Source organism: Dermacentor variabilis, chromosome 6 (assembly GCF_050947875.1).
Source record: "Dermacentor variabilis isolate Ectoservices chromosome 6, ASM5094787v1, whole genome shotgun sequence".
Classification (NCBI taxonomy): domain Eukaryota; kingdom Metazoa; phylum Arthropoda; class Arachnida; order Ixodida; family Ixodidae; genus Dermacentor; species Dermacentor variabilis.
Genome location: NC_134573.1, coordinates 97,253,915 through 97,268,729, shown reverse-complemented (window position 1 = coordinate 97,268,729; position 14,815 = coordinate 97,253,915).

Below are 14,815 nucleotides of genomic sequence, written 5' to 3'. Positions count from 1 at the left end.
CCTATGCCATATTCACCCACTGCCTTGTCTCCAGCCTGCTTCTTGCCTACCTTGGCATTAAAGTCGCCCATTAGTATAGTGTATTTAGTTTTCACTCTGCCCATCACCGATTCCACGTCTTCATAGAAGCTTTCGACTTCCTGGTCATCATGACTGGATGTAGGGGCGTAGACCTGTACAATCTTCATTTTGTACCTCTTATTAAGTTTCACAACAAGACCTGCCACCCTCTCGTTAATGCTATAGAATTCCTGTATGTTACCAGCTATATTCTTATTAACCAGGAATCCGACTCCTAGTTCTCTTCTCTCCGCTAAGCCCCGGTAGCACAGGACGTGCCCGCTATTTAGCACTGTATATGCTTCTTTTGGCCTCCTAACTTCACTGAGCCCTATTATATCCCATTTACTGCCCTCTAATTCCTGCAATAGCACTGCTAGACTCGCCTCACTACATAACGTTCTAGCGTTAAACGTTGCCAGGTTCATATTCCAATGGCGGCCTGTCCGGAGCCAGTGATTCTTAGCACCCTCTGCTTGCGTCGCAGGTCTGACCGCCGCCGTGGTCAGTTGCTTCCCAGCTGCTGGGGACTGAGGGCCGGGGTTTGATTGTGGTGTTCATAGGAGGTTGTGGCCAAGTACTGCACCAGGGTGGCCAGTCCTGCTCTGGTGAGGGAGTGCGTTACCGGTTCTGGTCACCGGGATCAGGCCACACTCCAGGCCTGTTTGTGCAATTTTATCAACACGCGGATTGTTTTTTTTTATCCGGTCATTGGAATATTCACGCATTAAAAAGAGCACTGCGGTGTAACTTTTTCGGTTTTTCAGGCAGTCGTAAAAATGCCTCATTCACAATGACATGGAAGACTTGCACTGGTGTTGAAAATGTCCGTAATTTCGTGAAGGATAATGTTCAAGGAAAAACTGTGCGTGTCGCTGATGATTGTCTTGCGAAACGCGCTTTGTTTTCACTTTGTCCCCGTCAGACGGTAAAACAGCAACTGATATAAGAGCACACCATTTTTCATAAGAGATGACATGCCTACTATGGTTACCCGTGACATTCGCACTTACCCATACTCATTTCTTTCAAAAAAGAAAATCGCTTTCATTCAAAAATGAATCATGTATTATTTAGCTTCCGGTGGGAAAACCACGATACTATTATGAGACATGCCGCACTGGGAAACTCTGGATTGCTTTTAGCCCATTTGGCTCTTTAACGTGCAACAAATGCGCGGTAATGCGGCGCTTTTGCAATGTGGTCCCATTGAAATATGGCCGCAGCTGTGAGGATTTCATCCCGCGCCCTTGGGCTTAGCAGCGTAGCGTCAAAGCTACTATGCCATCACGGCGCGTTAAAACAGAATCATTGATATCATATAGCCCTGTATTAGACAACTACACAAAGTAAGGCTCATGGTTACATTTGCCATGCTTAGTGTAGAAAGCATTCCCTGAATAAATAAGTGAACAGTCACGGTGTCGCACGCGCACAAGCAAAAATGAACTGATTTCACTTGATGACGGCGAATACTCGCAATCGGAATGCTAGCGGGATGACGAATGCCTGCGTTGGAGAGCAATCACTTCGGTCTACCTCAGGCTTCAATGCGAGGGGTAGGCTTCAAATTCTTCAATCTCCAAATCTAGGAGCGCGGGAAAAAATGCAAGTGAAGCTGCTGGTTTAATGTTTCTGCGCGCCGCAGAGTGCATTAAAGATACGGTGCAGAGCACGTTTTCGTCATGCTCAGCATTCCTGGAAGTGTTTTTATAATTGCTAAGAAGTGCAGCGGCGCGTGGCAGTGCCCCAAATGCCCGACGTTGCTGCGACGTTTCTACAACATTTCTACGCACGCGCACACGCACACGCGCACACGCACACACACACACACACACACACGCACGCACACGCATACGCACACACACACACATACACACACGCACGCACGCGCACAGACACACAGAGGTATTTTACGCAGAACTATAAGCAACACATTGCCACGCTCTGCGTGCTATAAGCGCCTTATGCTGTGGCCGGTGAAAAGCAATCAGCTGCCGTTTCGTAGCAACGCTAGCGATTCGAGAGTGCGAACAACGGAAGAGCACCCCTTTTCCTCTGTTTTTTGCAGCGTGGTAAATTACTCATATTATTCACAATAGTATTTCATGTTTTTGGAAATTGATAGCTCAAAACATAGAATGATGAAAAGACAGAACACCACTCATTGTTACTGAAAATAATAATTCATGTTTGTGGTAATTGAAAGCGCAAAAGATAAAAGGACGAAGGAAAAGAAAACATGACTGTCGTGTTCATCTTTTCTTTCGTCCTTGTATGTTTTGCGCTGGTAATTTCCAAAAATATGGATTACCACCAACTCTCCTGATCCGGTGGACACGCGGAGTGGCACGAACCAGTGGGGCCTTGGAACTAAGGGCTCCACCCTACGAGGAAGGAATAAATGTTTCTCTCTCTCTCTCTCATCTTATTTTTCATTGCCATAGTAAGTCGGACAGACTTTCTCGCGCCTGCATGCGCCGCTGGAGCTTAGTGAGTCTTCTCCGCTTATAAGTACGTCGTGAGGATTATGGCCTTTGCGTCTCGCCCATGGTAGGTTGGGTTTGCCTAGGTTTAGGTCAAAGAGAGACAAGGGAGGAATGAAAGACAAGGAGGTTAACCAGACTGAGTCCAGTTTGCTACCCTACACGTGGGGAGGGGAATAAGGAGTGAAATAAAGAGAGAGAAAAAAAAACACGAGTCTATACCGCACTTTCACATGCACTAAGTTAGGTGCAGGATGCCTATAGCGGGGTACTCAAGTCTGTTGCCTTCAGGTAGTGAAGAAGTGGTAGAACTACTTTCCGGGCTTATGAACTGTGAGGCCAGGCTGCCAAGATCTTTGCTTCTGTAATTGGCTTGTCGTCCAGTCTATTCAAGGCACATTGGTGAGTGTGACCGTGGGTATCAAAGCTGGAACAGTGGCACAGAAGATGGATGATGGCCTCTTCAGACTTGCACTTAGCGCACGTTGGTGAGTCTGTCATTCCAATACGATAGCTGCAGGAGTTAGTGAATGCTACTCCTACCCACAGCCGACATAGCAGTGTTGCGTCACTTCGTGAAAGGTTTGCTGCCTTTTAAGTTTCAGTGACGGGTGGAGGCTGTATAAACGACGCTTAGAGTTCTGTGGTGCATGCCAGCAAGTAAGGGTTATGGTACGAGCGAGACTGCAAAGCTCTCTTACAGCGTCTACCTTCTCTCCATAAACGTATAAGGACTGTCGGTGCGCCAGCTTGGGCACGACGGGCAGCGTCCTCGGTGAGGTGATTAACAAGGATGCCACAATCTCCCGGCAGCCACTGAAACATGACATCATGTCCCCGGCCAGAAGCTCAATGGCAAGTTTCGTTGATTTTAGACACTAGATGTTCATAATTGCCACGTCGTAAACCTCGCAAGCTCCGGAGGGCTGCTTTCTACTCACAAAATATTGCATATTTGTTAGGCGGTTCTCTTTCAATGTATTCGACAGCAGCGCAAAGAGCGGCCAGTTCAGAACCTGTAGATATCGCTACGTGTGAAATGTTAAACTTGATGACGACCAACTAAGATGGAATAACAATGGCGCCCGTCGAATTTTCCGAGACGGAGCTGTCCATGTAAACATGGATTCGGTGAGCGTACGAACAATGCAAAATTTGCAATGTGATCTGCTTGAGAGCAGCGCTGGTCAGGCTAGCTTTCTTCTCTATTCCTGGAACAGCAAGGTACGCAGGAGGCTGGCCCTGTGTACCTTGCCTGCTGGCCCTGTGGATTTCCAGGATCTGGCGTCCGGCCAGCATAACCACCCCGAGCGGCGCGAGTTGCAGTAAATACCTCGTCGCTCATTGATCAAGTGCCAGAAATTGCAGGCAGCTCCTCACCCGTTCGTGCCCAACAGTTTCGGCAGCGAATATTCGATTCACAGCAAGAGGTAAGCCATCCCGAAATCGAAGCGACACAGGGGCTCATCACAGACATCTTTGTCTAGCCAGTGACCAACAATGTTGTTCGAAGGTGGGAAAGAAGATACCAAGCCTGTCAGGCCGTGAAAGGGACCCGCCACATGCGTTGAGCGGCGTAGCCGTTTCCACCAGCAGATAGGAGTTTCGATAACGTGCATTTACACTTGGTGCGGTCCTTTCTGCCCTGTAAAGGTTTCAGGTACCTTCTAACGTTTGTCAACCAGTTCTCCGAGGGCCTGAGGTGACGCTTCTAAAGATATCACGGCAACTCTTCCGCCAAAACAGTGGCAGAAGAATTCGTTGCTATGTGGGTGTCGGAGTACGGTTGCCCTTTGCGCATATCTACTTACTGAGGCTGGCAATTCCAAAGCTTGCTTTTTTCTGCCCTGCCGAGACTGCTCGGCACGCGCCTCCATAACACCACGGCTTACGACGCACAGATAAACGGCGTGGTCGAGCGTCTCCACCGACACTTCTGGTCTTTCTGCCAATAAAGTGCAATCATAGATCATCATCATCTCCACCAACTCCACCGACAACACTTGTAGCGACCGTCTGTCACTTCATTGTGCCCGCTGTGGTGGTCATTGCCCGCGACTCGAACCGAAGCTGTGGTCCGACATGGGCGCCACCTCTGCCTATCGGCAAACCTGCTTTTACGCTCGAATCAAGCCAGTCGACTCTCCATTCTAGAGCTCTCAAAACGTGGATTCCCGGCCTCTGCTAAAACGAGCTCCCATCAGGTTCGCCCCGATTTGGCACAACGTAACATATGCATGTGTCCTTAGCACCAACGCACATCAGTTATTTCGGTGTCAACATAAAATCAACATTATATTGAAATAATTTGTAGAATACACAATTAAAACTTCACTAACAGAGCCCGCGTGCCAAATGTAGTTTTTTTTAGTGGCACGAGCATTCAGTGACCCTCTTGTTTCTAGCACAGCACAACCGGTTAACCTCTTGAGACGACCAGGTATGAAATGCAAAATAAAACATAAAAAACATAAAAACTAATACTGCACAAAATTCACAGGTTTCATTATGGATATGAAATATCAGAGGATGTTTTGTTACAAGATTACTTGTTGAAGTGTCTGTATTAATGAGAATTAATTCCAAATCACTGATTACCGCACATCAAAGCACACAATCTAAACTTTAGAGACACACCACGCGAGCAAAAAAGCGGGAGTAATAACGTCAATAAATACGTCCGACACAAGAAGGTGGCATGATATTTAAGCAGCTAATTAACTGAAAACAGTTGCCTGGCATAGACTGAACCTGCACTGAACATGCCATAGACTGAACCAAACTAGCAGAGCAGAGGTGAAGTGCCTCCCTCCTCTCTCGCTTCTCTCCCGGCGCTCACCAGCTCGCTCGCTCAATCGCTTGCTCGCAACAGCTGCACGCGCGCTCTCGTTACATGTTCTGACGTCAGTACCGAAGGTTCGTCAGCCTAAGGTTCACTTAGTGCGCCTCTCGCTTTGAGGCTAAGCCCGCCACGTGGCGCGCGCTGCGCTTATTCCTCGCCTTTCCTTGCTCCTCGCCCGCATATGATGCCAGGGGAAGGACGTTCGCACGCTTAACCTAAACGACACGAACCCCCAGGTGCGAGCACCACTGACATATAGCTAAGTCAAAGATCAGGATCGCCTACCATTTTGTTGTAGTATATGGTAGACATAGCTAAAGCAATATTTATGGAAAATGCAATTAAAGTATAGTTGCAGATGAAACGTTATAAGGTTAATACCGTATATATTGCAATTATTTTTCATTGCTATGCATAAGGGAGTTTTGACGACATTATATGAAGTACGCGAATACAATCTCGGCACATCTCGGCATGTATCGCCACGAACAAACTTCAGAAAGCTTTCACAGTTTAGAGAGAAGAGAGGAAGAAGCCATGCAGTACGGATGTACGTCGCATCAGCTCTATTTTTCTTATGATTCGCGGCGGGATCGCATTTCGTGGAGAAATCCATTGATTATCGAAAGAACAAATGTGAAGGACCCCAAAGATACCATTCTCTACCAGGTGGGCATGTTTTCGGCCATCAGTCTTTCTTTCCACTTGCTACGCGTGGCGCAAGATCTACGCCTAACGAGAACGCATTGACGCCTCGAACGTCTCCGCCGCAGCGGTGGCTGAGAGAGCTCAGCCTAGCGCGCCGACGGAGATATCCGGGCCCACCTCCATGATCAAACTCGTAAGCATGGAAGGGGAAGAAACGCAACCGGAGGAGTTCCTAAGACAATCAGGTTGGTATGAAGTTAGAAGAGGCTCAACGAAGCGATGCAGTGGTGGTGCCGGATTGGAAGGACACAAGCAGCAGGGAAGAACCTCCGTCAGGGAAGCAACAAATAGAATCAAATGGAAGAACGAAAGCAAGGTGCGCCAAATCATCAAAGCAAGTACGCTGCCGAACCTTCCAAAAGAAGACTACAGAGTTATCGTACGTCTACAGGGCAGACGTAATGTATCGGCCTGCAAGCTCGATCGCATTTACTGCTGACTGCGCAACGCTGCCGGGGTCGGTCGAGAGACTGCGGAAGAAGACAGGATATGCATAAACTGCCAGCAAAATATAGCGGTGCTCAGCATGCCTTTCGATGACCGGGCCAGGAAAGCTTGGCTATCAATAAACTCCGCTTTGGAGAAAGAGAAGTTGAAGAAAGTGCTTACAGAGTAGCTCCTGATAACACATCCAAGGGTCTCATCAGAGGGATATGTAAGGAGGAGAGTCTGGAGGACATAGTGACCAGCCTAGTCACGCTGCGCAATCCTTGAGTGTTGCACGCCAAGCGAATGGGTAACACAGACAAGGTGGCCGTTTTATTTGAAGGGTTTCACGTCCCAAGATATTTGACATTTGGCACATCGACATATGCTGTGGATGTGGAAGATAAGTGAACAGGGCTGACGCGCGCCCCAACCCTTAAGACAAAATTTGCCGGAGGTGTGGGTGCAAGAATCCACGGCACGAATACAACTGCGTAGCGGAGTACCAACTCTGCGGCAAAGACCACCTCAGGGAGACAACAAGTGCAACGCAAGATACAAGTTACCGTACCTGGTCAGGAGACGCCGCTAGGAGCGACGGAGGGAATAAGAAGAGGCCGAAGAGGAGGAGTACTACTACTACAACTATACAGAAACCCGAGGGAGCAACAACAATAACCATAAGACCGTAACGAGCAAACAGCCATATACGGACAAATAAAAAACAAGCAATAAAACCATGGAAGCGACCGGTCCGGTTCCTTCCAGAGACTGCCCGGAGAAGCCGGTCTCGGACGCGCCAGGTTCAGGTGCAGGACCAGATTGTGCACGAGATCGCGGTGCATTTTCTGTTCGAGTACCAATCGGTGTGGAGACGGGGACAAAACAAGTGAGCTGGGCGAGTGCGATCTCCAGCACTGCTACTCAATCGTCTAAAGCTAAGGGGCCCGACCTAGTACAGTAAATGACACAGATTAGAAACGTGTTCGAGCATATTACCCGAGAGAATCCAAAGCTTAAAGATGACTTCAAGCAGCTTAGGGCAGAAAACATGAAGCTACAGCAACAAAGAAAGAATGGCAACAAACCCTCCACCAATACGCCGCCGACGCCCAGTCGAGCTCCCACACCCGTTCTCACACAAGGGAACGGGGAAGGAGCGCGCAAGAAACGGTTGAGGAAACTAGCGTCTTTGCAATCAGCGATGTTATGGGAACGTTTAAAGAAATGTTCGATGGGTTACAACAGCATATCACAAACAGGTATGTAGAGATTAAGCAACGCTTCGATGGATTAAAGAATAGGGTAGCGGAACTAGAAAGCACCCCAAAGGATATTCGGCCGGCAGGCATAGGGCCGGTTAAAAGCCAACCGTATAGCAAACCGAATGTGGTAGAAAATAGCAAGGCCACCGGGGAAGAACAGATAAATCACCATGGTTCCGCGCAACCAATAGGCAATATGGCAGTGAAACTGCCGCGGCTATCGTCGTCAGCGGGGAAATATGCAGCAGTTCGTAACAAATAAGGAGACGCCTGATGTCATCACCCTGCAGAAGACCGGGGACATGGCAAAATCATTTTAGAGTGCATAAATTTTAGAGTGCTTCCAGCGAGATGGCATCCGTCACGATGCTGATACGCAGAAACCTCTCGGCTGTCGCTCACGATACCGGTATGCGCGGCATAGACCACGGCCTGATTGAAGTAATCCCCTCCCGTAAAGAAGTGGGAAGTATATTTATTCCTAGCATATACAGTCCACCGCGACAGAATCCCAAATTCGGCCCACACTTCCGCAAAGCGTAGAGCGTAGTGGACAAAGAGGCGGTTGTCGTAGTCGGCGATTTTACCGCGCCACACGCGGCTTGGAGATACAGCATAGAGAACATTAAGGGCCGAATCCTGCGGGCAGACGCTGAGCACGAAGGACTAACGCTCATAACTGACCCTCAGGCACCCACCAGAATAGAAAACAACTTGAACAACGACAGGACACCAGATCTCACATTTACGAATAACGTAGCAGATTCTCAATTGACAAGAGAGAGAAAGGGAGGAAGGAAAGGCACGGAGGTTAACCAGACTGAGTCCAGTTAACAAGCCTACACGTGGGGAGGGGATTGAGATGCAGCAAAGCTTAGTTAGTGACCACTACATCGTTGTCACAACGGTACAAGCAGACCCAAGGAATAAGAGGGGTAGAGAAGTGAAACTTGTAAAATGGGACTCTTTCCGCACGATCCGACTAGAAGATGCAAAATACACTATAACGGACATCGAGAACTAGGCAGAGAAACTACAAGAAAGCATTAAACGAGCTACCAAAACTGTTCCAGAGGAGGCAGGGATAGCGGAGATGGATAGCAGATTACTGCACATGTGGGAAGCGAAAGATAGTATGCTGGAAAAGTGGAAAAAGCAAAAAGCATAATCGGATTTGAGGAACAAAACTGTAGAATTAAACAAGGAAATTTAGATATATTCAAATAGGTTGACCCACTAAAAGTTGGAAGCCACGGGCGACTTGATGGAAAGAGAGATGGGAATGTCCAACAGCTGGAACATTCTCCGATGCTTCTTGGACCGCGGCAGTACAAAAATCATACAAGAAGACAAGCTACGGAAGGTCATACACAGCTACGACGGTACAGAAAAAGAGCTATTTCGAGAGCTCCGAAAATATACGTTGAAGGTGATGTTCGAGAATGACTCTTGGGTTACCTAGGTAACAAGTATCCTGATCTTGATACCACTATTACGGAGGCAGAAGTCAGATATGAACTTACCAGGTTCAAACCGGAATCTGCACCAGGACCTGATGGGATAAGCAACACAATACTCAGGAACCTCGACGATGTATCCATCCGAGCTCTCACGGACTACATGAAGAACTGCTGGGAGCAAGGTAACATTCCAAGTGAACGGAAATCAGTTGAAATCATTTTTTTACCGAACCCTGGAAAGAAGCCACAACTGACGAAGTTAGGACCCATATCACTAACATCTTGCGTTGGTAAACTCATGGAACATGTTGTTCTCACACGCCTCACGAGATACACGGATGATGGAGCACTTTACGCTTATACTATGGTTGGATTTCGACCCAATTTATCGGCACAGGATATTATGCTCGGACTAAAACTTTAGATCATAGATGCGGGGGAGAAAACTCTCCACACCAAGGCAATACTAGGTCTCGATCTAACTAAGGTCTTTGACACTGTCATGCACAAGGCAATACTACAAAATCTCCAAAACCTCGATATAGGACGTAAGACATACGCGTACATCAACGACTTCTTGACGGATCGTACCGCAAGCATCTCACTTGGAGAATCCAAATCGGAGGCATTCATTATAGGTAATAGGGGTATCCCGCAGGGCTCAGTCCTATCTCCCTTTGTATTCAACGTGGCAATTATCGGTCTTCCTGCGAGACTCGAAAAGATAGAAGGACTCGCACTAGCCTATACGCGGACGACATCACCCTTTGGGTGGTGGCTGGAAGCGATGGGCGTGTGGAAGAGATCCTTCAAACAGCAATCAAGGCGTTCGAAGACTACATTAGAGACAAATGACTGAGATATTTCTCGGAAAAAATCAGAACTTGTCCTCTATAAACCAACTTGCAGGGGTCGCAATAGCATTAGGGAAAGGCTGGGCATTGTGGTCACACTAGAGGGTACCACGATACCGATAGTGGAGAGCATAAGAATACTGGGACCCCGCATATCCAAAAATGGTCATAATGAAGAAATCATTATACTATAAGACAACAGTGTTCAGCAAACAATCAGACTAATAGAGTGGATATCCAACCGGCACTATGGCATGAATGAGCACAATCTCATCCGAATAATAGAAACATTCGTAATCAGTCGTATTGCATATGTAGTCCGTTACCTCAACCTACGCTGTGGAGAAAGCCAAGATAGAATGAATTATTAGAAGTGCGTATAAGGAAGTCTTGGGACTTCTGGCGAATACATCAAACGAGAAATTCTCGGCCCTTGAGGTTCATAACACACTATACTAACTTATTGAGCCCCAGACAGTAGCGCCGTATGAAAGAAACACAAAGAGTTTGACGCGGAGACATACCTTAGATGACATCAGAATAACCTACAAAGCACAGCACGGAGTGCGGAGAGATGTCCCTAGGAAAATAAGGGAACTTCAATCAATTACCCCAATCACAAGAAACATGACCCGGAGTTTCACCAAGATCAAAAAATCGCAAGAGCGAGAGCTCTCCACAAGATATTCCGTATTGCCAGGGACGTGGTCTTTGTGGATGCGGTGGAATAAGAAAATAGCGAGAGCATGTCGATATATAGTTCGTAGCTGTCTAGAGGGTGACTGCAGAGTTAGTGGCACTGCAAAAATAGGGAAAGCGGAGGTGGCGGACAAGGCTGCCTTAGCACCGGCAATAGCCTCCGAGGAGGATAATATCGTAGTAAGCGACTCCAAGACAGCTGTCAAGAACTATGCACAAGGAAGAATCTCGCCGTAAGAGCTGAGAATGTTAAACTTCCGTGAAGATCGACACGTTCACATCATATGAGCACCCGCACACTCCTCCCTTCCCGGGAACCAAATAGCGCACAACCTGACTCGAGAACTGACGGGCCGAGCAGGTGACACGCAACAAATACTGGGAACGGAGAGAGATCGGATGACCAGCTTGAACGAGATCACCCAACACTATAAAATTGGGAAGAGCCCATTTCCCCCCGGCACACTCCTCGCTGAGTAAACTGCAAGCGATGGCGTGGCGCCTTTTACAAGCAGAGACATATCAGAACCCGGTGGCCTGCCACCGCCACGACCCGGAACATTACACGGGTAGGTGTAGATTTTGTGAAGAAAGGGCGTACCTACAACATATGGCATGGGCTTGTCCTCGGACACCCACATAGATTAAAATAAAGAAACCCAGAAAGCCACCAGGGCCCAAGGGCTCGAGGCCGTCATCCAGGTAGGCAGGCCTAGGTCTCAAATCTGCTGTCCACAAATGAAATTTATTCCTCGTTGCACAGTTTAGTACTCATAATTATTCGTGAACGGAAGAAAACAGCCTATGGCTTCACAGTGCCTTACTTTAATTACATTGTCTGTACTTCTTGTAATGTTTCCACTGGTGACGTGTTGAACACGTACCTTCATTAACAAGAGTTTTGCTCCGTGTTGTCGCGCCTGAACCGCACGAGCATAATTTATGTCGCTGCTCATTGGTTTCGAACCGCATTTCAGCCTCGCCTTCACGGCCATGTGTACTGACCTTGCACTCTACGGTAAATTCATCACGCCCCCTTGTGTGGATAACGAGCAGCTAGCAGACCACGCGCACCGCACCCAGAATCGCTCTCTGTTCACAAACGATAAGAAAATGTCCTACCAAGCTTCCACAATACCTGGCAACCTGTCCTTGCTCATCTGGCGCTCTGTTCTACGCTTATCCACGCAGAGTGAAAGGGAAAGCAAACGGGCTTGCAAGAGTCGCCGAACTGTATAGCCGATTTTCCGTCTTCTGTCTCAGGGCCACCTCATATAATGCAGCTCATGGGCACATGCAAAATCAATCGTTTTCTCTTGGCGCAAACCACAAGATAGTGCTGGAGTCGCACGAACTTCCACCATTTAGTTCCAAGTTAAAGCGGCAAAGGCACTCATCGCGCAGGATCCGAATTTATTCCTCATGCCACTATACATGACTGCACTTTGAATGTACAGATTATAAGAAATCCGACTGGGTTGTCTAAAACATTTTTTTTAAATGTGCCGTTTCAGATTTGGTCGTAGATACCGTTGGATACCTACAATGTAATGCGACAGACGTCCCCAAGGTGCCAGGATTTCACAGCTTCTATTCAGTGTCAATATGTGAGATCTCACAGAAGTACTGCACTCCAAACCAGGGCTCAAACATGCTAGAGGTGGGGGCGATATCACGCTAGGGCTCTATTGTGGGTCACTGGTGAGTAAGAGATTGCACTATATATAGGTAATACGATTTAACGGTGTAGTAGGGACGCTAGCGTATCGCTGCCAAAGACATAGCAAACGTCCGGACGTGTAAAATACGCGTAGCCGTACATTACCGCTAAAAAAATGTCGCAGCTTTCTCCCGAAAGAGGAAGCATCGAGTGATATAGGGAATTATTAGACAGCTACACCAAGTAATGATAGCAGTTTTATCGGCGGTGTAAGCTTGTAAATATTCGTTAACTAAGTACATTAACTAACATGGTCTCGCGCACACACAAGCAAACGTGGACACATCTCCCCAATAAACGCGGACACTCGCTGTTGAAAAGCTGACGCGAGGAAGAGCGGCAGTAGCAGCGCGCGAATTGCCCTTCTTGCGGCCTTTCGCTTAACCTAAACTAAGCAGCGAGAACACAGCGCACATAAAGCCAGCAGCCCTCGGCACACCTACACTCAGTAAGATGGATTCCAATATAGGCCCCGCTAGCCGGGACTCAGCTGTGGCATACTCAGCTGCCGCTAACTAAAACTACAACTACGCCCCCCCCCCCCCTTTGTGCATGCGCGAGGTAGAAGACGGTGCGTTTCCTTCCTACATTTCTCCTTGTGCAAGAGAGATAGGGCCACCATCCTTCTCGGCTTACGCTCGCGCTTTTTCGCTCGCATCTACAGCTTATCGCGCGGGGCTGTAATGTTATCGCATTTGGACTTTATACGAAACATCATGGCCATGGTGACGACGTCTGCGGAAATGCACCTGGGTTGTCCGTATAATTGATCTCGCAAGAAAACGCCTACCGCATTTAAGGACAAAAAACGATCGCGGTAGATCACGATACTTCCTATAGCGAAATTTGAACGCAGCTCTATACATGTTTTCATTTCTTTTGTGAATATTTTGTATTATGATTATATAGGTACACGGATTATATTAGGAAGAGACCGCTGCGAGTGGCGTGGCTGGCAGGGACATTCTGTCCCGGGCGGCACGCTGCAAACGCAGCAAAATCTGGTGCGACTGCCTCGCTTATTGGAAAATATCTAGAGGCGGTGCCTGGAAGACGCGTCGGTGACGCGTAGGAAGGATTCGCAGCAGCAGCCGCCGCACACTGACCTCCTCCGCTAGCGCTGTTTCAATATGTCTGACGGGTTCTATTCTGGCGCCATCTCCTAGCCATGGTCGCTGCAGAGACCGTCTTGCGCGACACCACGCTTTTCTTCTTCTACTTTCGGTAACCCTCCTCCTCCGCTTGCATCCTTCGCTGTGCTCGCTCACTCGATTACGAGTGACACCGAGGGATGCCGAGGCACGCCGACACTGAACGCAGGAACGAGCAGCGCTCTAAACGTGAGCCGTCTTTGTGTGAGCGTTCTCGCTTCCTTCTCGGCGCGCGCGACGCCCTGTTGTCTGCGTGCATGCGCGCGCCAGTGCAGTTTCCCTTGAGCGAACGCAATGATTAAGATTTGTGTGAGCATACCCACCTTCACCGCGTCCTCGCGGGATTAACCATAGGTGTCTTTGCGTGCGGGTGTACATGTGTGCATGTGTGCATGCGTGCGCGTCAGTGCCTTTCTCCTGCTGCTCCGGTGCCGGTTGAAAAATAAGTCGAACTGATTTTCACATAGTAGGCGGTGGCCGGAAGCGTGCAGAGCATCCGCTCCCTCCTTTTACAGGGCGAGGTCATTCCGGAGATGCTATGAAAGAGCCCCCGTCAAGGCTGCTTCACCACAAACTAGAGCGCTTGTCACTCTCCGTCACGAATATTCCAGAGCTCACCGCTCCATCGCAGTGTAATTAAAAGTTCTTGTTAGTCGTTACGTCGATCGCCTCGCATCTCGACCTGCGCCTCTCTGTGGTATGCAATTTTTATCATAAAGATCAGGTTAATCACACTCATTAAACATATAAAAGAAAGTGTCGAGGGAGACCACGCGCAGTCAACGTTCGATATGGTGGTTGGGTCATTTCCCGCAAGGACACACCACACATACTCGGCTGGCAAATAAAACGGCTGAGCTAAAACGTGGCTTCCTCGCACTTTACTCAGCTGCCAGCAGGTCATACACCTCATGGGGCGGGTTATTGCATTCGTATTGGGAATCAAACAGGCAGGCCTCCATCTGAATGCTCTTGCTCTTGTTGTGTGAAATATTGCGCATGCTGATCCTAACAAGTACCCTACCTGTACGCAAACTCTTCAGCTCTAACAAAACAGCCGCAAAACGATGCACGTGATCTCAGGATTACCCCAATACGCAATAGTCGCTTAGCTGGCCTACGTGCAAGCAGTCGTGTCAATGCC